At 48.7% G+C, this 12,537-nt stretch overlaps 1 protein-coding gene across 2 annotated transcripts in view; it reads right to left on the bottom strand.

Annotated features, from left to right (window-relative positions):
- THRAP3 (thyroid hormone receptor associated protein 3) overlaps positions 1–2,385 on the bottom strand; it is a 48,002-nt gene extending 45,617 nt beyond the window's left edge. For both annotated transcript variants that reach the window (XM_070404733.1, XM_070404734.1), the window contains exon 1: positions 2,294–2,385. The gene's annotated coding sequence lies outside the window, so the exon portion shown is untranslated. The remainder of the gene's footprint in view (positions 1–2,293) is intronic.
- Between the last annotated feature and the right edge of the window lie 10,152 nt (positions 2,386–12,537).

Genomic DNA, 12,537 nt, shown 5'->3' with positions numbered 1-12,537 from the left:
AAAAAATCTGTGAATACAATGTTTTATATTTTTATTAATTTATTTGAGAGAGGAATAGAGATAGAAACATCAATGAGAGGAACATCGATTGGCTGCCTCCTGCACGCCCCCTACTGGGGATCCAGCTGCCACCTGGGCATATGTTCTGACCAGGAATCAAACCAGAGGCCTCTTGGTTCATGGGTTGATGGTCAAACACTGAGCAAAATGGCTGCGCTAAAATGAAGTTTTAAAAATTGGGCTGCCCTAACCGGTTTGGCTCAGTGGATAGAGCGTCGGCCTGTGGACTGAAGGGTCCCAGGTTCGATTCCCGTCAAGGGCATGTACCTTAGTTGCGGGCACATCCCCAGTAGGGGGCGTGCAGGAGGCGGCTGATCGATGTTTCTAACTATCCCTGTCCTTTCCTCTCTGTAAAAAATCAATAAAATATATTTAAAAAAAAAAAAAAAAAAAAAGGCTATCAGTGTGGTACCGGTTTTTAAAATAAACTATCATGCCCTTCAAAAAAAAAAAAAAAAAATTGGGCTGTAGCCCTAGCTGGTTTGGCTCAGTGGATAGAGCGTCAGCCTGCGGACTGAAGGGTCCCAGGTTTGATTCCGGTCAAGGGCACATGTCTGGGTTGCAGGCTTGATCCCCAGTAGGGGATGTGCGGGAGACAGCCAATCAATGATTCTCTCTCATCATTGATGTTTCTATCTCTCCCTCCGTCCCTCCCAGAAATCAATAGAAATATATTTTTACAAACTGGACTGTAGTCTCCAAAACTGAAGTGCTTTCACTCTTGTGAAAGGTTTAAAAAAAAAAAAAAAAAAAGATGGAATTGTATTGGGCATAAAGGTTTTTTGTTAGTTTCTTATAGGAACTCCAACTCACCTCTTCTACAAAATCCAAGCAAGCCTAAATAGCTGCCGAAAAATGTTTCTGATATCGCTACAGTGTGTACACCAGGTCATGAAACACATTTCCCAGTGAAGAACAAACTAAGCCCAATTCGCTCCACAAGTTGTTCATGGCAGCAGCCGTTTTTGGATCTTTCTTTATAAGGCTGTCTAGAATCTAGATAACAGGACAGACTACTACAGACACTATTTTTACTACAGACAGTATTTTCACAAACAAAAAAAGGGAGGACCACCTGAAAGGGAAGGAAAATGATGGTGTGATACATGCCTTTCCACTCTGGACCCACAATCTAGAGATCCTATAAATGATGGTGACAATAATAATAGTGTTTAATACATATTAGGTAATGAGCTAAGCGGTTTTCAATTTAACCTATTTAACCTTCACAATAATCCTATAAAGTGGCCACCGTTACTCACCGCTATTTTGCAGATAAGGAAACTGGGGCACTTGGAAGTGAAGCCCTCTGACCTAAAACCAAAAGCTAGCAGGGCCCAATTTCGAATGCAGGCGCGCTGAATCCAGGGTATTTCTGTTAATGCTGCCACCAGAAGCCTCAGGGCTCTCCCCCGCCAGGCTTCCCACACTCCCCGAGGCCTTTCTTTCTATCCAATTAACAGCCTCCCCGTAAACACTGTACTACCCCTGATGGCTTCCAACTTCGGGCCGCCAGCGCTACTCGCCGGCTTCTGCCGCCATGCTCCTCCCCTCAGACTCACAAAGGCAAAAAGAACAGCTGACAGAAAGTTGGTTAGATGCGAAGGCAGGCAAAAAATTGCCTCATGTAAGCAGAACACACGCAGATTATCACTGGAACGCAAGTCAAGTCGGCCTCACCTCCAGCTCAAGGGATGGAAATAAACGTGGGCGTACAAATGTTCCTGAGGCAGATAAATTTGGACCATGCCTCCCCTGGCCACGCGGCAAAGAGGACGGAAGAGGTACTAACGTTTACTGAGTGCCAGCCACATGCGCCCTAGGGGGAAGACAGAACCAGGCCAATGGAGACTATCGGGGGAGGAGGGGGAGAGAAGGACACTCCAGAGTTCCGGGAAAAGAAATCCAAATAATCTGGTTCATGCGACTGAGGGGAGTGGGGGGCGCTCCCAGACAGCTCGCAAGGAGGAGAAAGGAAGGCAGAAGCTGCTCCGGAGAAAAGGCAGCCCTGAGCGTCCTGAGGAACTAGGCCGGAGCGCAGGGGAGCCCAGTAGGGCGGGGAGGGGGAGGAGCCGGAGAACGAGGGCCCGCTCGGAGGCCAGGGGGTAAGGGCCGGGGAGCCGCTCCGCGCCAGACGAGCCCGGGGACCTTGACCCGGCCACCGCGAGGAAAAGATAAAAGATGAAATGACTGGAACCGGTCAAACGGCCTTACATCCCACCCGGGGACTCACCTGGGCCCACCGACGCGATCGCAGCTGCAGCCTCGCAACGGCACAACCGGCCCAAACCTCGCCCCCGCCCGACAGCGCGCCCGCGTCCCCGCTCTCCGACGGCGGCAGCGGCAGCGTCGCCTCGCTCCCTCCTGGGAAATGTAGTCGGAGACCCGCCTTTCCTTGCCCACTTGACGGTGCGCTGAACTACGTTTCCCACAAGGCAGATCAAGCGTTGGGCCCGCCGTTTTGCGTCACGCGCCAGGTCGTCGGTGGTCACGTGGGTTGCCCTGTTCCGTCCCCTCCCCCCGCCTGGGTGGCCTGGGGAAGAAGGGCGGAGGTGGACGGAAGGGGCGGAGGTGTTGCTGACGCTACGGCCCGCACCATTTTGGAACCAGCTTGGAGGGAGGGCCGGACCCCACCCACCCGCGGCCTGCTTTAGCTGTTGAAAGTCTCAGAGCTGAGAGTCCGGTCTCCTAGCTTTCATTCTATTCGGGCTCCTTATCGCTTTGTGACCTTGAGCAAATCGTCCGCCTGCTCTGAGCCTCAGTTTCCCCACCCCACCCCCCTTGACACGAGACTCGTTATTTCGACCCCACAGACTTGTTGTGAGGCTCTCACAAAGTAAGGCTCGTGAGAGCTTCTGGTTCCCTGAAAGCGCGATTCAAAATGGAGTTGTTTTTATTGTGATAGTGACCTTCCGAGATCCAGGAGATCCAGGAGCCGGGATGGGCTTCACCGCCCGCCACCGCGCCCCCTCCCCATCCCCGCCTTCAGTAACAATGAGAGCCCTGATAAAGTGTGATCCTGTGAACCGTCTTAAAATGGGTGCCAGAAGTTTCCCGGGGAGTGTAGCCTTGGAATCTACATTATAAAGAGACTTCTCCGGAAATAGCAGGGTTTGGCACAGGCTGATGTGCGCTGGAATTCCAGTCCTAGTGAAGTCGCCTATGAAATTCAAAGCTCACATTCATAAATTCATTTGTGTATTGTCTGTGGCTGCTATCATACAAAGCAGTTGTGATATTCTATGACTGGCAAAGCCTAAAATATTTACTATCTAAGCATTGCAGAAAAAGTTTGCTGACTCTTGGCATAGAGTCTGGAGGTTTTGACGTAGGTTAGAAGGTCCGAGGAGGTTTCCCTGAGCAAGTGGCCCATAAACTTGTAGTTAATCAGGCCAAGAATTGGGGAAGAGCATTCCAGGCAGAAGGAAGAACACATGGGAAAGCACTGTGGTCTGAAGGAACCTGGCACATCCTAAATATTGTTAGGCCTGTCGTTGACTCTAGAATGTAACAGCAACTGAAGCTCATGAGCCTGGTGAGGTCCTGAGGAGCCAGATCCTTCTGGGTCAGATAGTCCAGGTCCAGGATATTGGCTTTTACTCTGAGAGCAATGGGAAGCCATTGAAAGGTTTATAAGCAGGAGAGGGATTCAGATTTCCTTTTTTTTTTTTTTTGGTATGTTTTTTTAAAGATATATTTTTATTGCCCTAGCCGGTTTTGCTCAGTGGATAGAGCAGTGATGGCGAACCTTTTGAGCTCCGCGTGTCAGCATTTTGAAAAACCCTAACTTAACTCTGCTGCCGTGTCACATACAGAAATTTTTTGATATTTGCAACCATAGTAAAACAAAGATTTATATTTTTGATATTTATTTTATATATTTAAATGCCATTTAACAAAGAAAAATCAACCAAAAAAATGAGTTCGCGTGTCACCTCTGACACGCGTGTCATAGGTTCGCCATCACTGGGATAGAGTATTGGCCTGTAGATTAAAGGGTCACGGGTTTGATTCCAGTCAAGGGCACATACCTTGGTTGCAGGCTTCTCCCCAGCCTGGGCCCTGGTCAGGGCACGTGCAAGAGGCAACCAATCGATGTGTTTCTCTCACATAGATATTTCTCTCTGTCTTTTCCACTCTCTTCCACTCTCTCTAAAATCAATGGAAAAATATTCTCAGGTGAGGATTCAAAAAAAAAAGATATATTTTTATTGATTTCAGAGAGGAAGGGAGAGGGTGAGAGAGATAGAAACATCAGTAACAAAAGAGAATCATTGACAGACTGCCTCCTGCACACGCCCCCACTGGAGATCAAGCCCTGACTGGGAATGGAATCTTGACCTCCCGGTTCATAGGTTGATGCTCAACCACCAAGCCACAGGGACCAGGCCAGATTTCCTTTTTTAAAGGATTATTCTGCTGAAACTGGTTTGGCTCAGTGGATGGAGCGTCGGCCTGCGGACTGAAGGGTCCCTCCCGGGTTCGATTCCGGTCAAGGGCATGTACCTGGGTTGCGGGCACATCCCCAGTGGGAGGTGTGCAGGAGGCAACTGATCGATGTTTCTCTCTCATCGATGTTTCTGGCTCTCTATCTCTCTCCCTTCCTCTCTGTAAAAAAATCAATAAAAAAAAAAAAAAAAGGATTATTCTGGCACAGTGTGAGAATGAATTAGGGCAAATCTGAGTGAAAGTGAAGAGATCAATTAGGAAATTATATTACAGTAGTTCAAATGAGGAGACACAGTGGCTTGATCTAGTGTGTTTTCAATGGGGATGAAGAAAAGGCAGATTCAAAAGATGCTCAAAAGGTATTTAGGGCATCAAATCTACCGGACTTGGTAATTGACAGGGTGGGAGAGTGGGGGGGGAGTCAAGGCTGACCCCCAGGTTTTTAGCTTGAGCTGCTATGTGAATGGAAGTACTATTACAGCCTCCCTCCCCTGCCATGCTTGTACAAATCTGTGCACCTCCATCACAAGGTACTGAAATCCTCCATTATATTCCTTTGTCTCCCACAGAGAGCCATCTCTCAGATGGGAACAACTAGCTTGTTTTTGTGTGTCTGTGTTTTGTTTTTGTTTTTTTGGAACTAGCTTGTTCATGTCTTCCTAGGGCCTGGTGGTGCGCTAGGCACAGAATTGGCAGTAGTAAATGCATATGGACTTTTCTTAGTTCTTCTTTCTCTTTTTCTTATTGAGGCTCCTCTTTTCTCCCAATTGCCCAGGTTCAAAATCTCAGAGGAATCCTGGCTTCCTCGTGCTGCCTCATCCACCGTATGGCATCAGTCACAAAGTCCAATGTATTCTGTCCCCAGGACATGTGTTGAATCTCCTACCAACCTCTTTCAGGCCTTCTCATGTCTTAGCACTGTAAAGTGGTTAAAACCGTGCCTGAGCCACAGTTAGTGGTATGTGAATGTTGGCTATGATTACGAGTTCTTCCTCAGCCTCCCTGCCTCCTGCCTCTTTCCAACCAGTCCATCCTGTGCAGAGTGCTGTCATTCATGTACAACTCTGATCGTGTTGCTCCCTGACTTCAGGGCTCTCAGGATCAAACCCGAAATCTCCAACGTGGTCTAACCTCTGACTAAATCTCCAGCTTTACCTTCATTTCCAAAGGTTCTCCATTGCCATCAGGTTGGAGGGTAAGCTTAAGGCCTTCCACCATCTGGCCTCCATGATCTCACCAGCCTCAGCTCCTCCATACACAATGGTCCAGTCATGTGTGCTATTCTTTTTTTATTAATATAGTTTATTGAATTTTACAGAGAGGAAGGGAGAGGGATAGAGAGTTAGAAACATCGATGAGAGAGAAACATCGATCAGCTGCTGCCTCCTGCACAACCCCCACTGGGGATCGAGCCTGCAACCATGGTACATGCCCTTGACCAGAATCGAACCTGGGACCCTTCAGTCCACAGGCTGACGCTCTATCCACTGAGCCAAACCGATTAGGGCATATGTGCTATTCTTGACGGTACTCTGGGCTTCCTGCCTCCTCGTGACAGCTCATGCCCTTCCTCCCAGTTGCCCCACCTATCAAAGGCTTATCTCATCAGTTCAGGGTCCCCCCCCTCTCAGGTGTACCCCAACTTCTCTCTCTCTTTTTTTGTTAATCTTCACCCCAGGATATTTTTTCATTGATTTTTAGAGCGAGTGAAAGGGAGGGGGAGAGACAGAGGAAGAGAAAAACATCGACGTGAGAGAGACACATCCATTGGTTGCCTACCACACATATCTTGATTGAATTCCTGCCCCATTCATGAGATAGGAAGCAATACCAAATATACAGATGAGATGCAGTATAATTTCTGTTCTCAGGGGTCTCCAGTGACTGACAGCCTCGGAGGGGCAGGGAAGGCCTCCCACAGAGGAAGCATTTGAGCTGGTTCATGAAGGATGGGAGGGGTGTTGCCAGGAAAGGGTAAAAGTGTGGAGTTATGATAGGTTCACTCAAGAGGATGTTGTACTCCCCCAAAGAAACTTGTAAAGACTGTTCTGTATGACATCCCCACATACACATGCACACGCATGCACACACACACATCTCTGAGTGAACCAGAGAGAAGGGTTTCACTTCAATTCTCTTCAATTCGCTCATGTGGGCAGAACAATGGAGACTGAGCACTGAATGCCAGACCCTTACAGAAGAAAAGGAGGCTCATAGAATAGGTCCTGTGGAAAAGCAGGATGTAACACCAACCACCAGCAGTTGGGGCGTCCCCCTTTGGGGTAACTGTAAGTGAAACATCAATGACCCCTCTTGGACTCAAAAGAGAATTATTCCCAGGAAAGTCCGAGTCAGACCTCAGAGGATCGACACAGGCCCTGCTCCAGACTGGGGCTTAGGCCGTAGACCCTGCCTCCCCTGCCCCCTCTTGCATCAGAAGCAGAAGCCTAGACCTTGATGATCTTACTCTCTCAAACAGAACAGGACCTCGTTGGCACATTTTATTTACTCCTAAGACCTGCTTCTTTGAAACAGCTGCCTTTTTATCTTTGGTTTAACTTAGTGTTTCTCAACCAGGGGTGATTTTATCCCACAGATGATCCTGGACAATGTCTGGAGACACTTTTGGTTGTCGCAACCCGGAGAGGAGGTTGGGGGGGAAATGAGGAGGTGCTACTGACATCTGGTGGTCAGAGGCAAGGGATGCTGCTAAACATCCTACAATCCATAGGGTGGCTCCTGCAACAAAAAATAATCCGGCCCCAAACAGCAATAAGTGCCAAGGTTCAGAAACCCTTTATCTTGCTTAGAGAGAAAAAATTCAGAAACACTGAGCTTTAAAATATTCTTAATGTCTGACCAGCAGTAACTAGGACAAGGTTGTTGTTTCACAAGCCATCAATAAATTCTCCTTTCCCCAGCTCCTGTATGGGGAGATGGTGGAGGTGGTGGTGGGTGGGGGGTGCTGCAGAGGTAGATCAGGGTTGGGTGGAGATGAGAGATGGGGGTCACATAGTGAGCACGCAAGCTTTAGTGTCACACCTGAGTTCACATTCCAGCCTTGACTACTTTTTTAGCTGTGTGCTTTCAGGCAAGTGACTCTTTCTGGGCCTGCATAGCTGCTGTTTGGGGGGAGGGAATGGATGTGTGAGTGCTGAGAGCGGTGGTTGGAGAGTCACAGCAAAAGAGCACTGTGGCCAAGCCACACAGATCCATGAGGATAGCTCAAAGTTGACTGATGATCAGAGTCCTCCCCTGGATGTTCTAGACTGGAGAAACCCTCAAGGGCTTCAGAGCGGTGGGGCATTATAAAATATTAAATTAGGACCACTCCCACTTTCCAAGGTCCAGGCACTCAGCTGGTAACATGACTTCACCCTGGGGCTGTGGGGGGGCCAGCAGAGGACAGAAGATGTTAAGTGTGTCAGCTTTGAGTGGTTACTGGGGCAGCCTGGAAGGGAGACCACTTACCCTCACAGTGTCTGTGTTTAATTCCCTCCAGACGGGTCCGAAAGTCCTTCTTGCAGTCTAGCTGAAATCTCTCCTTTTCCTTCTGTTTCGTTCAGTGCCTCAGCAGGTTGTTGCCACCACAATGGTCTGACTATGCTGCTGAGAAACATATTGAGGTTATAATTTGCATTTTGGTCTCCTTGCTGTCGGTAGGTTTCCTCCTTTTTGCCTGGGGTGAGGACTGAGGCTCTTGCAGGCTTTGAGGTTGCCAGGCCAAAAGCAGAGGTTGCCAGGCACCAACAGACATCCCTCAGCTGGGGCTTTTGTTTATGAGGTCGGGCTCTAGGAGACATGGAGCAGGGTTATTCCAGAGCACAGGGCTCCCAGGCTTGGGAGGGGCGGAAGTGGGCCCATCAAAGAAGGCTTGAAGAGTTTTCCCAAGGCTGCAAAAGTGGTGTCTTTGCTGCTGCTGTTGTCTTAACTTGAGTAATAGCAACTTTTCACCACTCCCACACGGGTCTCCCAGGACCTTGGATCGGCCTGCGTAGCTGCTGTTTGGGGGGAGGGAATGGATGTGTGAGTGCTGAGAGCGGTGGTTGGAGAGTCACAGCAAAAGAGCACTGTGGCCAAGCCACACAGATCCATGAGGATAGCTCAAAGTTGACTGATGATCAGAGTCCTCCCCTGGATGTTCTAGACTGGAGAAACCCTCAGGGGCTTCCGAGAGGTGGGGCATTATAAAATATTAAATTATGGCCCAGCCGGCGTGGCTCAGTGCTTGAGTGTCAGCCTATGAACCAAGAGGTCACAGTTCGATTCCCAGTCAGGGCACATGCCTGAGTTGCGAGCTCAATCCCCAGTGTGAGGCATGGAGGAGGCAACCAATCAATGATTCTCTCTCCTCATTGATGTTTCTATCTCTCTCTCTCCCTCTCTGAATTCAATAAAAATATATATTTAAAAAATTAAATTATGTAAACGTAAAACTAAATAACATATATTCAGAGGTAATAGCATTCAAAGTGCATCACTTCCTAATTATTTTACTATATTTTGCTATTATCTGTGCTCTTGGGGTTTTTCACATCTGTATGGTGGAAATACTACATAATGGTGCCCTGCTGCCCACCTCTTCCAGCAATACTATCAGTGAAATCATATTGGCAGTTTGAAATTGGCCCTGGGAGTATTTACACCATAGAAATTGGCAAATGCTACAAATCAAGTTTCTTCCTAACATCCTCCCTCCCCGAAGCTGTTTGTCAACATTTATACCACTGGGTAGAGGATTCCAAAAATATGACTGTGATTGAGTTTTGGAGCGGGGGGGGGGGGGGGGGGGGGCGGGGGGGGGGGGCGGGGGCGGGTGGAGCAGATAATGTGATTTAGAAAAATAAATAAATGAGACATGTCTTACAGGTGGATATTGTGGATGAAATGCATACTTGCTACAAATACCTAGTCCAGAAATACTTGGGGGCTCATCTCTTCCTCCTCCGTTAGAGACAAGAGTGCACACCACTCACAAAGCACCCCTAAATATGCCTGTGGCGCCTTCTGGATGGAACAAGACCAGAAATGTCATGAGGGCAGGAGCTCTGTTCACTGCGGCTTTAGCAGGCCCTCGGACCCCTTCGCAGTCTCAGCAACTTCCCCAGTTCCTCTGGCTTCCGAGGCCATACTGGGGGCAAGGTGATGCCCAAAGGCTGATGGGAGAACCAGGAGTTGCTTCTTCTCAGCACATGGATCTACTTGGGAGCCAGGAAGGTTGTCAGTTGGGGCCACTCCTCCCCAGGGAACATTTGGCAATGTCTAGAGACATTTTCGTTTGTCACAACTTGAGGGAAAGGGTGCTACTGGCATCTGATGGGCAAAAGCTGCTAAACATCCTGCAATGGCCGAAACCGGTTTGGCTCAGTGGATAGAGCATCGGCCTGCGGACTGAAGGGTCCCGGGTTCGATTCTGGTCAGGGGCATGTACCTGGGTTACGGGCACATCCCCCGTAGGAGATGTGCAGGAGGCAGCCGATCAATGTTTCTCTCTCATTGATGTTTCTAACTATCTCTCTCCCTTCCTCTCTGTAAAAAATCAATAAAATATATTAAAAAAAAAAATCCTGCAATGCCCAGAACAGCTCCCCACCCCCTTTACATCAAAGAATTATCCTGTCCCAAACATCAATAGTGCTGAGGCTGAGAAACCTTGGGGTAGGAGACACAGTGGGGAGAAGTTCTGAGGTCCTGGGAGAACCATGTGGGGGTGGGGTCTAGGAAGAGATAAAGAAAAGGTCTGCCTGCTTGGTAGCTACTGATCTCTTCCTCCCCCATGACACCCATTCCTCTGTGTGGGTCATTCAGTCTCTTATTCTGTGTCTTGCCCTGCTTCTCCAGTCTGTCCCTGGTGTTGTCCCAGTTTATCTCCTGTTTATCTCTTGGTCTCCTTTTCTCACTCTCAGTCATGCCACCGACTCTGGCTGGGTCCTTGTGTTCTGAGACATGAGACAAGCCTTTGGCATTCGTCCTCCCTCAGCCCACACTAATCACTCCAGCTGCCTTGGTCTGGGAACTGGGCCAGGAGGTTGGTGAAGGGGGAGGGTACAAAACAGGGGAGGGGGCCTAAAGGTTCCCATTCTCCCACCACCCATCCTGTGTTTGACTTTTAGGGCCCTACTGCCTGCCTCCCAGAGGCCTGGAGCTCCAGCCTGCTCTCTTTCTTTTGCCTCCAGGGCCTGGGACCAACAGTCAGCCTGCCTAAGTGGCCTTGCCCTGCCCACAGACCCCTCCCTCCCCACCCAGCTTCTTAAATTCCTCCTCTAGCCTAGTCCAGCAGCTGTTACAAAACAACTGGGGGCTGGGCAGCTTCTCAACTGCAGTCCTGCCCTGAGCAGTAAGGGACACCAGGCTCATGACTGCTTTTGAGCCCAGAACCCTCTGCCTAGTGACCAGTGGCCTCTGCCCTGGCCCTGGTCCAGCACTCAGAGCCAGGACATGGTCCTCTGTGCTTGGAGCCCAGTGCTCAGCATCCAGGCTCAATTACCAATGCCCGTCACCAGGACCAGGACCCAGCCCTCAGTGTCTGCTGCCAGACCTGCCACCCTGCCCCTCCCATCACGTCACCTGGCAGTCTCCCCGGCGGCCTGGGCTGCTGTGTGCTGGGCCAGCAGCACCCACAGTGGGCACTGGGTGAGGCCAAGGACCCTGCAGAAAAGCCTGGTGGAAATTTTTACTTTTTATTATTTTTATTTTTTAACATATATTTTTATTGATTTCAGAGAGGAAAGGAGAGGGAAGGAGATAGAAACATCAATGATGAGAGAGAATCATTGGTCGGCTGCCTCTTGCATGCCCCCTGCTGGGGATCAAACCCACAACCCTTGCATGTGCCCTGACCGGGAATTGAACCGTGACCTTCTGGTTCATAGGTCGATGCTCAACCACTGAACCACGCCAGTAGGGCCTGGTGGAAATTTTTTTTAAAACAAATGTGAGTGACTTTTAAAGTAAAACTCATTCAAATGAGGATTTAAAATAAAAATTGGGCCAGAAACCGGTTTGGCTCAGTGGATAGAGCGTCGGCCTGCGGACTGAAGGCCGCATGTACCTGGGTTGCGGGCACATCCCCAGTGGGAGATGTGCAGGAGGCAGCTGATCGATGTTTCTCTCCCATCGATGTTTCTGACTATCTATCTCTCTCCCTTCCTCTCTGTAAAAAATCAATAAAATATATTAAAAATAAATAAATAAATAAATAAAATAAAATAAAAATTGGGGAAAGGGCAGAGGGAGGAGAAAGGCCAGGGCATCGGGCTGCCAGATAAAACACAGGCTGCCCACCTACATTTGAATTTCAGGTAACAACAAAGATTTTTTATTTTGTTTTTCATTTTATTTATTGATGTTTTTGAGAGAGAGAGAGAGAGAGAGAGAGAGAGAAACATTGATTTGCTGTCCCACTTGTGTATGCATTCATTGGTTGCTTCTTGTATGTGCCCTGACCAGGGATGGAACCTGCAGCCTTGGCACCAACTGAGCTACCCTGCCAGGACAAAGACATTTTTAAATGTAAGCATGCCCCATGCCATATTTGGCACATCCGTCTACTAAAAAATTACTTATTGTACTAAATGATTCGCTGTTTATCTGAAACCTGGCTTTAACAGGGGTCCTGTATTTTGATTTATAAAAGCCAGCAACCTAATCAGGGACTAAGCTTCACCCCCAGCCCTCACCCCAGTTCTCTTCTAGTACCTTTGGGTGAATAAACAGTATTTCTAACACAGCTCACTTTCAGGTAGAAGGAAATTCAGGGGATTCTACTTTTATTTTTATTATTTCTACTTTTTTTTTTTTAAATATATTTTACTGATTTTTTACAGAGAGGAAGGGAGAGAGATAGAGAGTTAGAAACATCGATGAGAGAGAAACATCGATCAGCTGCCTCCTGCACATCTCCCACTGGGGATGTGCCCGCAACCCAGGTACATGCCCTTGACCGGAATCGAACCCGGGACCCCTCAGTCCGCAGGCCGACGCTCTATCCACTGAGCCAAACCGGTTTCGGCTATTATTTCTACTTTT

This window comes from Myotis yumanensis, unplaced genomic scaffold (assembly GCF_028538775.1).
Source record: "Myotis yumanensis isolate MYYU_CA2020_CCGP unplaced genomic scaffold, mMyoYum1.0.hap1 SCAF_2, whole genome shotgun sequence".
Classification (NCBI taxonomy): domain Eukaryota; kingdom Metazoa; phylum Chordata; class Mammalia; order Chiroptera; family Vespertilionidae; genus Myotis; species Myotis yumanensis.
This window is presented reverse-complemented; position numbering and strand designations above follow the sequence as displayed.